The sequence below is a fragment of the Amblyraja radiata genome, chromosome 48, assembly GCF_010909765.2.
Source record: "Amblyraja radiata isolate CabotCenter1 chromosome 48, sAmbRad1.1.pri, whole genome shotgun sequence".
Classification (NCBI taxonomy): Eukaryota; Metazoa; Chordata; class Chondrichthyes; order Rajiformes; family Rajidae; genus Amblyraja; species Amblyraja radiata.
Genome location: NC_046003.1, coordinates 3,561,331 through 3,579,369, shown reverse-complemented (window position 1 = coordinate 3,579,369; position 18,039 = coordinate 3,561,331).

The window sequence follows — 18,039 nt, the reverse complement described above, 5'->3', positions numbered from 1 at the left end:
AGGGTATGGAGAGAAGGCAGGTACGGGATACTGAGTTGGATGATCAGCCATGATCATATTGAATGGCGGTGCAGGCTCGAAGGGCCGAATGGCCTACTCCTGCACCTAATTTCTATGTTTCTATGTTTCTATGTTATGGGAAGACAAGAGAATGGGATTGGGAGGGAGAGATAGATCAGCCATGATTGAATGGCAGAGTAGACATGATGGGCCGAATGGCCTAATTCTGCTCCTTTCACTTATGAACTTATCAACTCGGTAGAAAACAATACAAATCTTTCCACCATCTTTAGTTTAGTTTAGTTTAGAGATAAAGCAAAGAAATATGCCCTTCGGCCCACCATGTCCGCACCAACCAGCGATCCCCGCACAATTACACGATCCCACACACACTAGGGACAATTTACAATTTACCAAGTCAATTAACATACAAACCTGTACGACTTGAGTGTGGGAGCAAACCGGAGCACCCGGAGAAAACCCACGTAGATCATGAGGTGCACACCTGTACATGGTACTAACACCATCATCAAGTATGCAGTTGATACAACGATGATTGGCCTCATCAGCACCAACGATGAGTCAGCCTATAGGGAGGAGGTCCAGCTCCTAGCAGCATTGTGCGCTGACAACAACCTGGCCCGTAACTCCAAGAAGACCAAGGAGCTCATTGTGGACTTCAGAAAGTCTAGGGGTGGCACGCACACCCCCATCCATATTAACGGGACGGAGGTGGAACGTGTTTCCAGCTTCAGGTTTCTGGGGGTCAACATCTCCGATGACCTCTCTTGGACCCACAATGCCTCAACTCTGGTCAAGAAGGCTCACCAGCGTCTCTTCTTCCTGGGGAGACGGAAGAAGCTCCATCCGTCTCCTCAGATTCTGGTGAACTTCTACCGCTGCACCATCGAGAGCATCCTTACCAACTGTATCACAGTATGGTATGGCAACTGCTCTTTCTCCGACAGGAAATCACTGCGGAGTGAGGTGAAAACTGCCCAACGCATCACCGGTTACTCCCTCCCCTCCATTGAGTCTGTCCAAATCAAGCGATGTCTGCGGAGGGCGCTCAGCATCGCCAAGGACGGCTCTCACTCCAGACACAGTCTTCTTATCCTCCTACCATCCGGGAGGCGCTACAGGTCTGTCCGTTGCCGGACCAGCAGGTCCTGGAACAGCTTCTTCCCTGCGGTTGTTACATTACTCAACTCTGTACCTTGGTGATTGCCATTCTATCCCACCGCCCAGCCCCCCCCCCCCGGATACTCCACCCACCAGAAAAAAATAGCACTACTATGATGTATGTACATATATATATTTATTGCTCAGCATCTATGTCGCTCTTCTAGAGAGATGCTAACTAACTGCATTCCGTTGTCTCTGTACTGTACACTGAACAATGACAATAAAGTTTGAATCTGAATCTGAATCTGAATCTGAGGTGAACTTACAAACTGCCGACAGACAAGTACCCGTAGTCAGGATCGAACCCGGCTCTCTGGTGCTGTGAGACAGCAACTCTACCGTTGGACCACTGTGTGCCCTCCTTAAAACTCCTTATTGCTAATACTCTGTTGGGGAGATGGCGCCCGTATAGCGGATAAAAACAGACTGGACAAACTAATCAGGAAGGCCGGCTCAGTGGTCGGGGCTGAGCAACGAACGGTCCAGCAGGTGGCAGAGCCCAGAACTCTAAATAAACTAGGTTCTATAATGACAAACCCCACTCACCCACTCCATGCCCTGAAGGTGATCAAGAGCAGCATCTTCAGTCAGAGGCTGATTGCACCAATGTGCAAAACGGAGAGATACAGGAAGTCCTGTTTACCAGCTGCTATAAGACTTTATAATGCGCATAAATAATTGCACTTTTTTTAAATTAATTGTATTTTAACTTGTATTTTAACGTATTTTAACTTGTTAAGTATGGAAGCAATTTAAGGAAATGTGTGGTGTTATGTTTGTCTTGAAGCTGTCGTGGCACTGTAATTTCCTGAAAAGGATTATTAAAGGTATAATCTAATCTATCTAATCTAATCTGTAATCCAGGCAGCATTCTGCACGCTCACCACATCCTTCCTGCAATGTGGTCACCAGAACTGCACACAATGCTTCAAATAATGTTATCTAATCTTCCTCATCTTAGAACAGGAGAGAGGAAATAAAGGAAAGGTGTTGTCAAGCAGGAAAGGGTACAGAGAAGATTTATGAGGATGTGGCCAGGACTCGAGGCCCTGAGCTATAGGGAGAGGTTGGGGCAGGGCTGGGAGTCTATTCTGCATAGAGCGCAGAAGGATGAGAGGTGATCTTATAGAGGTGTATAATATCATGAGAGGAATAGGTCGGGTAGACGCACAGAGTCTCTTGCCCAGAGTAGGGGAATCGAGGACCAGAGGACATAGGCTTAAGGTGAAGGGGAAAAGATTTAATAGGAATCTAGGTGGTGACGTTTTCATACAGCGGGATAGTTGATATATGGAACGAGCTGCCAGAGGAGGTACTTGAGGCAGGGACTATCCAAGTGTTTAAGAAACAGACAGGTACATGGATAGGACAGGTTTGGATGGATATGGGCCAAACGTGGGCAGGTGGGACTAATATAACTGAGACATGTAGGCTGTTGATAGTAAGTTAAGGCGAAGAGCCTGTTTCCACACTGGATCACTCTCTGTGACTATGACTTTAAGGCTCTATAACTGTATGAGAAGGCAGGAGAATGGGGTTAGGAGGGAGAGATGGATCAGCAATGATTGAATGGTGGAGTAGACTTGGCCATTCTGCCATCTAATTCTGCTCCTATCACTTATGACCTTATGATGTTTCGAGGTACATGTCAGTGTGTATCTACTCACATTCTACAGTGAGGGTCACATCCCTCTCTGCTGTCCCGTGTTCATTCTCCGCCACACACTGATAGACCCCAGTATTCTGCCGTGTCAGCTGAGGGAACTCCATCCACAGCTCGTTGCTGGAACGTGTTGTGTTCAGCGTGACACCGAGATGTCTCCACGTCAGGTTAGATGTTGGCAAACTCTGGACGGCGCAGAGGATCGCTGCAGAGTTTCCTTCCTTTACACTGACCCGGGAAATGCTCACGTTGTCGGGGAAAGTGATTGAGAGATTCCGCGGAGCATCTAAAGACAAACAAAGGTTTAAACGTGTTCACACGGCAGAATCCCACGTGCCAACCAGGACAGTATGGAGAGAAAAGATGCAGTTCGGATGTAGCCATTCTGCAGAAGGGTCTCGTCCTGAAACGTCACCCATTCTTTCTCTCTAGTGATGCTGCCTGACACGCTGAGTATCTCCAGCTCTTTGTGTCTACACTTGGTTTAAACCAGCACCTGCAGTTCCTTCCTACACATTCCGTCTGCTCCACTGCAAAATCTCCTCAAGATATGTCTACTTTGAAGAGGTTCTCCTCCTCTTTCCACGAGAGTTGGAGACATCGGGTGACAGTTTAGAAACAGGCCTTTCGGCCTAATTTGCCCACACCGGCCAACATGTCCCAGATACACTAGTGCCACCTGCCCGCATATGGCCCATATCCCTCCAAACATAGACAATAGGTGCAGGAGTAGAGGCTATTCAGCCTCTCTAGCCTGCACCGCCATGCAATATGATCATGGCTGATCATCCAACTCAGTATCCTGTACCTGCCTTCTCTCCCTACCCCCTGATCCCTTTAGCCACAAGGGCCACGTCTAACTCCCTCTAAAATATAGCCAATTAACTGGCCTCAACTACCTTCTGTGGCAGATAATTCTACAGATTCACCACTCTCTGTGTGTGAAAAATGTTTTTCTCATCTCGGTCCTAAAAGATTTCCCTCTTAACTAAAACTGTGTGACCCCTTGTTCTGGACTTCCTCAACATCGGGAATAATCTTCCTGCATCTAGCCTGTCCAACCCCTAAAGAATTGTGTAAGTTGTTATAAGATCCCCTATATAGATGGGGCACGTTGGCCGGTTGACTCCATCTACACCTCACGCTGCCTCGGCAAGGCTAGCAGCATAATCAAGGACGAGTCGCTCCCCTTCCTCTTCTCCCCTCTCCCATCGGGCAAGAGGTACAGAAGTGTGAAAACGCACACCTCCAGATTTAGAGACAGTTTCTTTCCGGCTGTTATCAGGCAACTGAACCATCCTACCACAACCAGAGCGCAGCCCTGAATTACTATTGTGCTATCTTAAAAAAAAAAATTTGAATTTAATACAATACAAAACAATACAGCGGTACCTAATTTTAGGTGCCAACTATGTCATAACGTAATACATTCTATGTACAACCTCTAGTTTTATGTTTGAAAAAAGGAAGTAAGAAAAACAGGAAAAAAAATAGTGAGAAGGAAAAGAGGTATAATAGATAGTAGAAAATAGAAAAACGTGAAATGTGTATATAAGAAAAGAAAGAGTAGAAAGTAGAAATAGGACACCCTTAAAAAAGAAATTTTCAAATCTTTATTCGGAGATGTAAATCTATCCACGACCTGACCTGGAATCAGTAATCTTTACGGTACCGCTGCATCACATGATTCCATAAAGTCGATGAAAGGGGACCAACTCCTTATAATTGGTCATATTTATTTATTAGTCGGAGTGTCATTTCTTCAAGGTGTGCTATGTCCATCATATACCTAATCCATATTTTAACAGTTGGTATAGCTGTAATTTTTCCAAAATTTAAGTATCAATTTCTTTCCAATTATTAACCCATAATTAAAAAAAGTTTTGATCTTTATTTAAATTGATATCTTCTACTATTATTCCAAATATAATCCATTCCGTATTAGGTTCTATTCTTGTCTTGAAAAGCTTTGTAAATATATCGATTATATCGCTCCAAAATTTATTCAACTTTGTACATCCTGCAAATGAATGTGGTATATTAGCATTTTGAAACAAACATTTCTCGCATCTGGGAGAGACGTTTGGGTAGAATTTATTCAACCTCGTTTTTGAATAATATAGTCTGTGTAATAATTTAAATTGAATTTCATTATGTCTTGCATTAATGGAACTATTATGTGTGTTCATCAGATACTTTTCCCATCTATCTTTCGGCATCTTTATCATTAGTTCCTGTTTCCAATCTTATCTTAGTGCCTCTGTTGAGGGTAATTCTCTATTTAATATATTATTATAAAAGTATGATATTAGTTTTTGTGAATCAGCCTTAATATTCATTGCTTCTTCTAAAGGTTCTAAAAATATAGTTTGAAATCTATGTGTATATTTCTTCATAAAGTCACATAACTGTATATATTTAAAATATTGATTATCATTCAGTTTAAATTTTGATTTTAATTGTTGAAATGATAACAATTTGCCCAATTCATACATATCTCCTACTTTCCTAATCCCCTGTCTATCCCATTGTTTATATGTTTTGTCGATAAGAGATGGGTTGAATGCAGGGTTGTTCAATGGTGGGGTTAGTACTGATAGATTATTTAATTTCAAGAATAATTGTATTTGTTTCCAAATTCTTATTGTATTGTGAATAATGGGGTTCTTCTTAGGCCAGCAGCATAATCAAGGACGAGTCGCTCCCCTTCCTCTTCTCCCCTCTCTCATCGGGCAAGAGGCACAGAAGTGTGAAAACGCACACCTCCAGATTCAGGGACAGTTTCTTTCCGGCTGTTATCATGCAACTGAATCATCCTACCACAACCAGAGCGCAGTCCTGAATTACTATTGTGCTATCATTGATAGGACTTTACTGGCTTTTTCTTGCACTAAACGTTATTCCCTTATCTTGTATGTGTACACAGTCGATGGCACAACTGTATTCGCGTAGACACAAAAAGCTGGAGCAACTCAGCGGGACAGGCAGCATCTCTGGAGATAAGGAATCGGTGACGTTTCGGGTCGGACCCTTCTTCAGACTATAGGGAGAGATTGAGTACGCTAAGTTTAAGATGAGAGGGGAGAAGATTTAACGGGTCCTGAGGGGTAACTTTTTTTCATGCAGAGGGTGGTGGGTGTATGGAACGAGCTGCCTGAGGCTGGGACCATTGCAACGTTTAAAAACAGTTGGACAGGTAACATGGATTGGACTTGTTTGGAGGGATATGGGTCGATGTAGGGCAGGTGGGACTAGTGTAGATGGGGTTCATTGGCCGGTGTGGGCAAGTTGGGCCAAAGGTTTCCACGCTGTAAGACTCTATGACTCCAAAGATGTTGCCTGACCCACTGAGTTGCTCCAGTATTTTGTCTTTTAAGCAACATGAGGAGTGACGATACATAGAGGGAGACATTGAGGGTTTCTGGGTCGAGAGACCAATATGATCCAACAATGTCAGGCAGAGGTCAGACAGGCTGCATACAGGTGGGGAACACAAAATACTGTAGATGTGGGCGGCACGGTGGCGCAGTGGGTAGAGCTGCTGCCTCACAGCGCCAGAGACACCTGCTTGATTCTAACCACCGGTGCCTGCCTGTACGGAGTTCCCACGTTCTCCCCGTGACTTGCGTGTGTTTTCTCCGAGATCTTGAGGATGTGTGTGTGTGTGTGCATGTGAGAGAGAATGTGTGTGTGTTTGAGTGAGTGTGTGTGTGTGAGAGAGAGTGAGTTTGTGAGAGAGGGTGAGTTGGGTATGTGTTTGAGAGAATGTGTTTGAGTGATGGCGTTCATGTGTGGGACGGAGATAATGTGAGTGTGTGTGTGAGGGAGAGGGAGCATGTATGTAGGTGTGCGTGAGTGGGTGTGTGTTGTGTGTGTGAGAGTGTGTGTTGCGTGTGAGAGTGAGTGTTGTGTGTGAGAGTTGGTGTTGTGTGTGAGAGTGTGTTGTGTGTGAGTGAGTGTGTGTTGTGTGTGAGTGAGTGTGTGTTGTGTGTGAGTGAGTGTGTGTTGTGCGTGAGTGAGTGTGAGTTGTGTGTGAGAGTGCGTGTTGTGTTTGAGAGAGTGTGTGTGTGTTTGAGAGTGTGTGTTGTGTGTGAGAGAGTGTGTGTTGTGTGTGAGACAGTGTGTGTTGTGTGTGAGTGAGTGTGTGTTGTGTTTGAGAGACTGTGTGTAGGTGTGAGTGAGTCCGTGTTCGCGGTCAATTCCAGCATTTTTAATGGGCCCATAATCCATCTGCCTTTTTAGACATGACAGTATGTATCTACTCACATTCTACAGTGACGGTCACATCCCTCTCTGCTGTCCCGTGTTCATTCTCCGCCACACACTGATAGACCCCAGTGTCCTGCCGTGTCAGCTGAGGGAACTCCATCCACAGCTCATTGCTGGAACGTGTTGTGTTCAGCATGGCACCGAGATGTCTCCACGTCAGGTTAGATGTTGGGAAACTGTGGACGGAGCAGAGGATCGCTGCCGAGTTTCCTTCCTTTACACTGACCCAGGAATTGTTCACGTTGTCGGGGGAAGTGATTGAGAGATTCTGGGGGGCGTCTGCAAACAGATAAAACTCAGCAATCAGTTTTGTGGCACTTTCGGTGAACCTTGGATTGTAAAATACTTTAGTCTTCAGGCTTTAGAGATACAGTGTGGAAACAGGCCCTTCAGCCCAACCAATCTGTGCCGACCATCGATCACCCGTTCACACGCTAGTTCTATGTTTAGGGAAATGAGATATATAGGCAATGGTGTACAGAGATATAGAATAATGAATGAAAATTACGCAAAAAATTAACGATGATAAAGGAAACAGGCCGTTGTTAGCTGTTTGTTGGGTGAGAACGAGAAACTGGTGTGACTTGGGTGGGGGAGGGATGGAGAGAGAGGGAATGCCAGGCCTACCTGAAGTTACCACTGGGCTGTAAGCTGCCCAAGCGAAATATGAGATGCTGTTCCTCCAATTTGCGTTTAGCCTCACTCTAACAGTGGAGGAGTCCTAGGGCATAAAGGTCAGTGTGGGAATGTGAAGGTGAATTAGAGTCTGAAGAAGGGTTTCGGCCCGAAACGTTGCCTATTTCCTTCGCTCCATAGATGCTGCTGCGCCCGCTGAGTTTCTCCAGCTTTTTTGTCTACCAGGTGAATTAAAGTATTTGGCAACCGGGAGATCAGGTAGGTCCTACATCTCTCTACATCATCGTCTATATCTCTCGTTTCCCTTTCCCGTGACTTTCACTCTGAATAAGGCTCTCGACCCGAAACATCACCCATTCCTTCTCTCCAGAGATGTTGCCTGTCCCGCTGAGTTACTCCAGCTTTTGGTGTTGATTTGATGTGTACGGGTGTCAGAGGTTATGGCAGAAGGCAGAAGAAAGGGGTTAGGAGGGAGATAGATTAGCCATGGTTGAATGGCGGAGTAGTCATGATGGGCCAGATGGCCAAATTCTGCTCCTATCGCCTATGACCTTATATACCTGCACTGCTAATGGATTATTGCTGTTCCTGCACAATAAACGATGTCCGTACTTACATTGTACATTCAGTGTGAGGATCTGCTCGGATGAGACAGTTGGGTATCTGACTCTACAGGTGAGGTTTTGTCCGTGATGTTTGAGCGCTGGTGTCAGGGACAGAACAGAAGTATATGTCCAAGTGTCTCCCCACTGAGTTACTCTGTGTGAGGCTGAAGGTGGTTCATCAGCGGGGGTGACCCAGGTTAGGGTGGGTGTCGTTCCATTACATGTGGTGTTGAAGTAGCAGGTCACGTTCACAGGCTGACCTGCCACCATTTCAGCAGAGAATATCGTGGGTTTATCTGTGAAATCTAACACACACAGGAACAGATACTGTTAGTTAAACATCACTGGATACATCGGTTCACATGGTAATCCCGGTCCCACGCGAGGAAGGATGTTTTTACAAGGTACAGAATTGTGAAAACACACGCCTACAGATTATGAAGGACCAGTCTCACCCCCCTTAACGCCCTCTTCTGTCCTCTCCTATCGGGGGAAAGGTACAGAAGTGTGAAAATACACACCTCCAGATTATCAAGTACAAATCTCAACCCCGGTCACCCCCTCTTCGCCCCTCTCCTATCGGAGAAAAGGAATGGAAGTGTGAAAACGCACACCTCCAGATTCAGGGACAGTTTCTTCCCGGCTGTTATCAGGCAACTGAACCATGCTACCATAACCAGAGAGCGGTCCGGGTAAATGAGCGGTCTGCCTCATTAGTGACCCTCGGACTATCCTTGATCGGACTTTGCTGGCTTTACCTTGTACTAAACGTTATTCCCTTATCATGTAGCTATACACTGTGGACGGCTCGATTGTAATCATGTATTGTCTCTCCGCTGACTGGCTAACACGCAACAAAAGCTTTTCACTGTACCTCGGTACACGTGACAATAAACTCAACTAAACAAGGATGATCACTGAAAAAGGAGGTACAATGGTCAGGGGAGGTTGGAAAGGTCGGGGATCAGGAATCTTGTGATGACCTGTGATTGGGAAGATGGGGACAGAGTTCTCCACTAAGGGCAGTAAGGATAAGACGGTCATTGTTCAGTTTAGTTCAGGCTGCGTGAAGTGTAGATGGAGTCGATATTAGGAGCATATATGGGCAATGAAAACCTGGTAATAACAGGGCAAAAACTGGAGGTGTCACGATGACCCAGAAATGAACCAGGAGGATCCTGATGCTGTGGTGTGTGTGTGTGTGTGTGTGTGTGTGTGTGTGTGTGTGTGTGTGTGTGTGTGTGTGTGTGTGTGTGTGGTGTGTGGTGTGTGTTGTGTGGTGTGTGTGTGTGTGTGTTTGTGTGTGTGTGTGTGTGTGTGTGTGTGTGTGTGTGTGTGTGTGTGTGTGTGTGTGTGTGTGTGTGTGTGTGTGTGTGTGTGTGTGTGTGTGTGTGTGTGTGTGTGTGTGTTTGTGTGTAACGTGTGCAGTCCATGTTTCTCCCCACTCACTGCTGAACATCTATTGTTTTATTCTAGTTTATTGTCAGCTGTACCAAGGTACAGTGAAAAGCCTTTGTTGCCTGCTATGTGCTATGACTCCTCCATTGTTATAGTGAGTCTAAATGCAAATTGGAGGAATAGCATCTCATATTTCGCTTGGGAAGTGGAATCAATTTTGATTTCTCTAACTTGTGGAAGCCCCGGCATTCCCTCTCTCTCCATCCCTCCCCATGCAAGTCGCACCAGCTTCTCGTTCTCACCCAACAAACAGCTAACAATGGCCTGTTTCCTTTATCATCAGTACTTTTTTGCACATCTTTCATTCATTGTTCTTTATCTCTCCACATCATAGTCAATATCTCTCGTTTCCCTTATCCCTAACCAGTCTGAAGAAGGGTCTCGACTAGAAACGTCATCCATTATCTCTCCAGCGATGCCGCTTGTCCCGCTGAGTTACTCCAGCTGTTTGTGTCTATCGGTGAACAGATTACAATTGAGCCATTTGCAGTGTATAGTTGCACGATAAGGGAATGACATTTAGTAAAGGTAAAGCCAGCAAAGATAAGATGCAATAGAACTTTATTTATCCTGGAGGACAAGGCATTGAAAGTGCCATGTGCATTTAATAACAATGAAATTAACGTGACCAGTTATTACACAGTATATAATATTGCACACACATTAAATTAAAACATTGAGTGGAAATTTGGAAAATATAAATGTCCAGGATATGGGACGTGCAAAGATTGGAGGGGGGGGGGGGGGGGGTAAATCAGGCTACCCCACGAAAGACGAGGCAGTAGTTGTACAGTCCGACCACGGACTGTCCAAGGGTCATCAAAGAGGTCGCCAGTAGTTCAGCACTGTTTTCTGGTTGTGGTAGGATGGTTCAGTTGCCTGATAACATCTGGGAAGAAACTGTGGAGTGAATGAATGAATTATACTGAGCACTTACCAGTAACATGGAGCTGTGTTACAGGGTGGTAGTTGAAACGATCTCCCCCTCTAAAATTAACTCTAAAAAAATAAGAACCTGCATCTTGCAGCGTGACGTTGTCTATAACCAGGGAACAGTCGTTGTCTCCCAGATCTCCTGACAGCCGGGTCCGATGGCGAAACTTTGTTGATTCTTTCGTGGAATTCTTAGAGTGGAAAGCTACATTTTTGTGGTTGTTTGTCTCAATGTTATACCAGATTCCAGCCCGTGATTTATTGTTCAGATTCAACGGGTATCTGTAGTGACACGGAATCTGTGCACACAAGCCATTCGGCGCTGTCACATCTAGTGGAGTGAATGAACTCCACTCTCCCGACATCACGGCTGAGGAGAGAAGGAACGATCTTTAGCAGTGAACACCCTGTCAGTTCACTGGATTCACTTTCCACACCTTTTATCCTGCGCTGTGGGCCTGGTGTGTACAGAGCGGAGAAGAGCAGCATGGTGGTGTAGTGGTGGAGCCTCACTCCTCACCCCCCACTCCCACAGTGTGTCACTCCCCATAACCATCCACTCCCACAGTGTGTCACTCCCTCCTCACCACACCTCCCACAGTGCGTCACTCCCTCCCAGTGTCACTCCCTCCTCATTGCCCCCCAGAGTGTGTCACTACCTCCTCACCCCCCCTCCCACAATGTGTCACTCTCTCCTCACTCCCCACCCAGTGGGTCACTCCCTGCCACAGTGCGTTACTTCCTCCCAGTGTGTCACACCCTCCCACAGTGTATCACTCCCTCCCACAGTGCGTCACTCCCTCCCACAGTGCGTCACTCTTCCCACAGTGCGTCACTCCCTCCCACAGTGTGTCATTCCCTCCTCACCGCCCCACCAACAGTGCATCACTCCCAGTGTGTCACACCCTCCCACAGTGCGTCACTCCCTCCCAACGTGCGTCACTCCCTCCCAGTGTGTCACTCCCTCCCACAGTGTGTCACTCCCTCCTCACCGCCCCTACCACAGTGCGTCACTCCCAATGTGTCACTCCCTCCCACAGTGCGTCACTCCCTCCCACAGTGCGTCACTCCCAGTGTGTCACTCCCTCCCACAGTGCGTCACTCCTTCCCACAGTGTGTCACTCCCAGTCACTCCCACAATGTGTCACTCCCTCCCACGGTGTGTCATTCCCTCCCACAGTGTGTCACTCCCTCCTCATTGCCCCTCCCACAGTGTGTCACTCCTTGTGACCAGCAGAGTGTCCCTTATTACCAGGGTCCGGAGCCACTCTACCTAGGGTCCATAGGGGGAGGTGACTCTGCTGTCAGCGACTGAAGGACTGGTGATGGGATCTAGGGAGTGGGCAAGGCTGAAGATGGCCTGGTTGGGTTGCTCGTAGGCCTGGCCAAGCTGGCCCTCCGCGATTCACGGTGCCAGGCAGAAGAGGGCTTTGCCTGAGCCGGTTGGTTGCAACATTACCGGGGTTATGTCTGTGCCCGGGTGGTGTTAGAGGGGGACATGGTTATATACTGGTTTATTTGTAGCATAGTTGTTTGGAAATGTAGTGTCTGAATAATTTGGTGATATTGTAATGCGGTGGAGAGTGAGTCACCACAGTTTGGGTTTTTTTTGTTTTTTGTATCGTGATCGTTATCAAATAAATTAGTTTTGATTTTTAAAATAAACAGTGCGTTTCTCCCTCCTTTGCTACACTATATTCCATCCGCCACATCCCTGCCCACTCTCCCAACCTGTCCTAGTCCTTCTGCAGAGTCCTGCTCTCTCTACACTACCTGCCCCTCCACCTATTTCCATATCATCTGCAAACTTGGCCACAATGCCTTCAATCCCCTCGTCCCAATTATTAATGTACAACGTGAAGAGTAGTGGTGTACAGAAAGGAACTGAGGAGTTTAAGAAGAAACTGCAGGTGCTGGAAAATCGAAGGTAGACAAAAAAGCTGGAGAAACTCAGCGGGTGCAGCAGCAACTATGGAGCGAAGGAAATAGGCAACGTTTAGGGACGAAACCCTTCTTCAGATTGATGGGGGTGGGGGGGGGGGGGCGGGGAGAAGAAAGGAAAAAGGAGGAGGTGCCCGAAGGCTGGGGGGTGGGAGGAGACAGCAGGACGGCTGAGGAAGGGGAGGAGACAGCAAGGACTAACAAGATTGGGGGAATTCAATGTTCATGCCCCCAGGATGCAGACTCCCCAAGCGGAATATGAGGTGCTGTTCCTCCAATTTCCGGTGTTGCTCGCTCTGGCCATGGAGGAGACCCAGGACAGAGAGGTCGGATACGTAGTGGGACCTGTGAGGAGCTGAGCCACCGGGTGGTCAGGTTGGTTAATGCGGACTGAGCGGAAGAGTTGGGCGAAACAATCGCCAAGCCTCCGCTTGGTCTCACCGATATAGATCTGCTGACAAGGAACTGAGGATATTGGTTTAACATAGAAACATAGAAAATAGGCGCAGGAGTAGGCCATTCGACCCTTCGAGCCTGCACCGCCATTCAATATGATCATGGCTGATTATCCAACAGTATCCCGTACCTGCCCTCTCTCCATACCCCCTGATCCCTTTAGCCACAAGGGCCACATCTAACTATCTCTTAAATATAACCAATGAAATGGCCTCAACTACCTTCTGTGGCAGCGAATTCCAGAGATTCGCCACTCTCTGTGTGAAAAATGTTTTCCTCATCTCGGTGCTAAAAGATTTCCCCCTTATCCTTAAACTGTGACCCCTTGTTCTAGACTTCCTCAACATCGGGAACAATCTTCCTGCATCTAGCCTGCCCAACCCCTTGAGAATTTTGTAAGTTTCTATACGATCACCACTCAATCTTCTAAATTCTAGCGAGTACAAGCCGAGTCTATCCAGTCTTTCTTCATATGAAAATCCTGACATCCCAGGAATCAGTCTGGTGAACCTTATCTGTACTCGCTCTATTGCAAGAATGTCTTGCCTTAAACTGAAGATTGGCACAGAAATTTGGAGTAACTCAGTGGGACAGGCAGCATCTCTGGAGAGAAGGAATGGGTGACGTTTTGGGTCGAGACCCTTCTTCAGACTGAAAGTCACGGGAGAGGGAAACGAGAGATATAGACAATGATGTAGAGAGACACAGAACAATGAATGAAAGATATGCAAAAAAAGTAATGATGATAAAGAAATCAAGACATTATTAGCTGTTTGTTGGCTGCGAACGAGAAGCTGGTGCGACATGTGTGGGAGAGGTTTGGAGAGAGATGGGAATGCAGGATTTACTTTAAGTGAGAGAAATCAATATTCATACCAATGGGGTGTAAGCTCCCCAAGCAAAATATGAGATGCTGTTCCTCTTATTTGCATTTAGCCTTACGCTGACAGTGGAGGAGGCCCAGGACAATAAGTTTATTGTGGGAATGGGAGGGGGAATTAAAGTGTTTGGAAATCGGGAGATTAGGTAGGTCCAGGCGGACTGAGAAAATGTGTTCAGCAAAATGATCGTAGTGGCCCCAGCACCGACCCCTGCGGAACGCTGTTAGTCACTGGCAGCCAACCAGTTAAAGCCCCCTCGCCCGAAAAAACTTCCGAGTTGCTGCTGATGGTACCTTGGAGAAGGGAGAGGAGGTAGAACGATCGCCCAATCATTGTCCGATCCCAGATATCCCGTCAGTCACCGATCTCCCGGTCTGGAAGAGAAAGTGATTGCAGTAAAACTCCAGTGACCATTATACATGAAGCGACATGGATTCTGCACACTGCTCCCTCTCACCTTGACAGCCAGAAGGGGGGCTACCTGAGGATGCTGTTCATAGACTTCAGTTCAGCCTTCAACACCATAGTCCCCACCAGACTGGCCGAGAAGCTACTGGAATTGGGACTCAACACCCCCCTGTGTGCCTGGGCCCTGGACTTTCTCACCGCCAGGCCCCAGGTGGTCAAGATGGAGAGACATACCTCCAACACCCTCACCCTGAACACAGGATCCCACCAGGGTTGCGTCCTTAGCCCCCTACTGTAATCCCTGTACACACATGACTGTGTGGGCAGGTTCAGATCCAACTCCATTTGCTGATGACACGGTGGTGGTGGGCCTGATCTCCGATAACGATGAAAAGGCCTACACAGAGGAGGTGGCTGATCTGGCACTCTGGTGTCAGGACAACAGCCTCCTCTTGAATGTCACAAAAACTAAGGAGCTGAATGTGGACTTTAGAAGGGCACAACATCCGAGGACGTACCTCAGGCAGCTCATGAAACTCAGAGGCTCTCTGAGGATCCTTCAATGCTTCTACTCTGGGGCTGTAGCAAGAATCCTGTCCGGCAACACCACAAACTGGTTTGGGAACTGCTCTGCCGAGGACAGGAAGGCCCTGCAGAGAGTAGTGCGTTCGGCTGAACACACTATGGGAACTACACTCACCCCGCTGCAGGACCTATACACCAGGAGGTGCAGATCCAGAACCAGCAACATTATGGGGGACCCCTACCACCCCAGCAAAGGAATGTTCCAGCTGCTACGGTCAGGCAAACGCCTCCGCTGTCTCGCTGTGAGAACGGTGAGGATGAGACGGAGTTTCTTCCCACAGGCCGTCAGGACTGTAAACTCCTATCTCACCAGGGACTAACTTTACTGTTGTGTTGTGTATTTTTATTTGTTTTCTAAAATGTAGATACTGGTTCTGTTCTGTTATTTTTACACAATCCGCAGGCATTGCCACTTTCATTTCACTGTCTTGTATGCGTATGTGACAAATAAGGTTGACCTGACTTGACTTGACTTGATGGATGTAATACTGAGACTCTATAAGGCGCTGGTCAGGCTGCATTTGGAATATTGTGAGCAATTTTCAGCCCCGTATCTGATGAAGGATGTGCCGGCTCTGCAGAGGGTCCAGAGGAGGTTTACGCGAATGGTCCCAGGAATGAGTGGGTTTACATAGGATGAGCGTTTGACGCCACTGGGCCTGTACTCGCTGGAGTTTGGAAGAATGAGATGGGACCTCAATGGAACTTACCGAATAGTGAAAGGCCTGGATAGAGTGCATGTGGAGAGGATATTTCCACTAGTGGGAGAGTCTAGGACCAGAGGGCACAGCCTCAGAATTAAATTAGGAAGGAGATGATGAGGCATTTATTTAGCCAGAGGGTGGTGAATTTGTGGGATTCATTGCCACAGACGGCTGTGGAGGCCAAGTCAATGTGTTTTCAAGGCGTGGATTGACAGATTCTTGATTAATACAGGGGTCGGTGGTTATGGGGAGAAGGCAGGAGTATGGGGTCGAGAGGGAAAGATAGATCAGCCATGATTGAATGGCAGAGTGGACTTGTGGGCCGAATGGCCAAAGTCTGCTACTGTACCTTACAACCGCATGAAATGCTGCCTGACTCGCTGAGTTCCATCAGCAGGTGTGATGTCGCTACAGATTCCAGCATCTGCATCTTTGTGTCTCAGTGGGAGAAAGTATAATTTGCAAAATTTCAGGTGATATGAAAATTTGTGATGTTGTGGTTGGCAAGGAAGGTGGTATAAGGTTGCAGCAGGATTAAGGACATGGGGTATCAATATGCAGGTAGACTGGGATATTCAAGTTGGTACTGGATACCAACAGAAGGAATGTGTAGAGTGTCTTTGAGATGGCTTCTAAGAGCAACTTGTAATCGAGCATACTGGGCAATTTGGTTTGGCATTGGTATATGGGGGGCATAGTGGCACAGCGGTAGAGTTGCTGCCTCACAGCGCCAGACCCCGGGTTCGATCCTGACTGTAGGTGCTGTCTTTACAGAGTTTGTATGTTCTCCCCATGCTCCGGTTTCCTCCAACGCTCCAATGATCTTACAGGTTTGTAGGTTAATTGGCTTGTATAAATTAACAAATTGTCCCTTGTGTGTGTAGGATGGTATTAGTGTGCGGGGATCGCTAGTCAGCGCGGACTCGGTGGGCTGAAGGGCCTGTTTCCACTCTATATCTCTAAAAATAAAACTATTGTATAACAAACCAGATTTAATCAGGATGATTATGGTAAAAGAACCGTTCAGAGGTAGTGACCATAAAATGAGAAAATGCTGAGGCTTTATAACATGCTGGTCAGACCGCACATGGAGTATTCGGAGCAGTTTAGGGCCCTATATATGAGGAGGTATGTACTGGCGTTGGAGAGGATCCAGAGAAGGTTTAGAATCATGATGGCTTCAACATACGATGAGCATTTGTCGGCATTGGGCCTGTACTCGCTGGAGTTTAGAAGGATGAAGGGGCACCGAACAGTGAAAGGCTTGGATAGAGTGGATGTAGAGAGAATGTTTCCACTAGTGGGAGAGTCCAGGACCAGAGGTCACAGCCTCATAATTTTACTTCGGAGTCACGTGAGTGACTACGTGAAGAACCCGCTCAGTGCGCACGCGCAGCATTACGCCAGCAGTGCAACAGCGGCTTGCAACGGGAGCTAGGCACTCTCGTTACAGCATGAACCGGACCGTCAGGTGAGTACCCTGAGGTCGGGTTTTCTTTTACAGGTGAGCCTTTTTCTGCTTGTGTTTTTTACAGGCAGAGAAAAAGGCTCTGGAACAAAACTGTCCCCCGTTTTCCCGTTGGGGAGGGGGGCAGCGACAGGCGGCAGGAGCGTTACCCGGTGTTCCGTAATTCCCCGACACCGTGCCGAGGCCAGCCCGCTAGTACCTGAAGCAGCGGGCTGGACGCATAGCCACTCGAGAGGCATCCGGCAGGTGTTCTCGATGTATGGACGGGACGTCTCTCCACCCGCACGGGGGGAGAGAGAGCCGCCTGAGCCGCTGGAGCGGCTCACGGAGCAAGTGCCTGCGAGATGCGCTGCTTGAGGGGCGCTCTCGCTACTACAAGGCAAAAGCTCCAGAAGAACCTGTCCCCCGCTCGACTCCAGCGGAGGAGCGTTCCATTGCAGGGGGGGCTGCAACAGGCGGTAGGAACAATAACCGGGCGCCCCGCTATCCCCATCACCGCACCAGAAGAACCAGTCCCGCTAGTGCCTGAACTGCGGGCTGGATGTCTAGCCATCCGAACAGGCATCCGGCCGGTGGCGTCCGATTCGTCGGACGGGGACATGTCTCCACCTAAATGGAGGAGAGACAGCCGCCTGAGCTGCATCCAACAGCAATTGGAGCAGCTCCAGCGAGATGCGCAGAAAGAGCGCACTCGCGGAGGTAGGTCAGGCACCCCCTCCACAGTGCCTCATGCACTGCCCGTTGCTCCCTCATTACTGGAGGCTCGCATTGGTGACCAGGGCTGGGCTGGTCTGGAACAGGGGCAGGCGGACGAATTCGGGAGTATGCCAGGGGTGCAGGAACATGA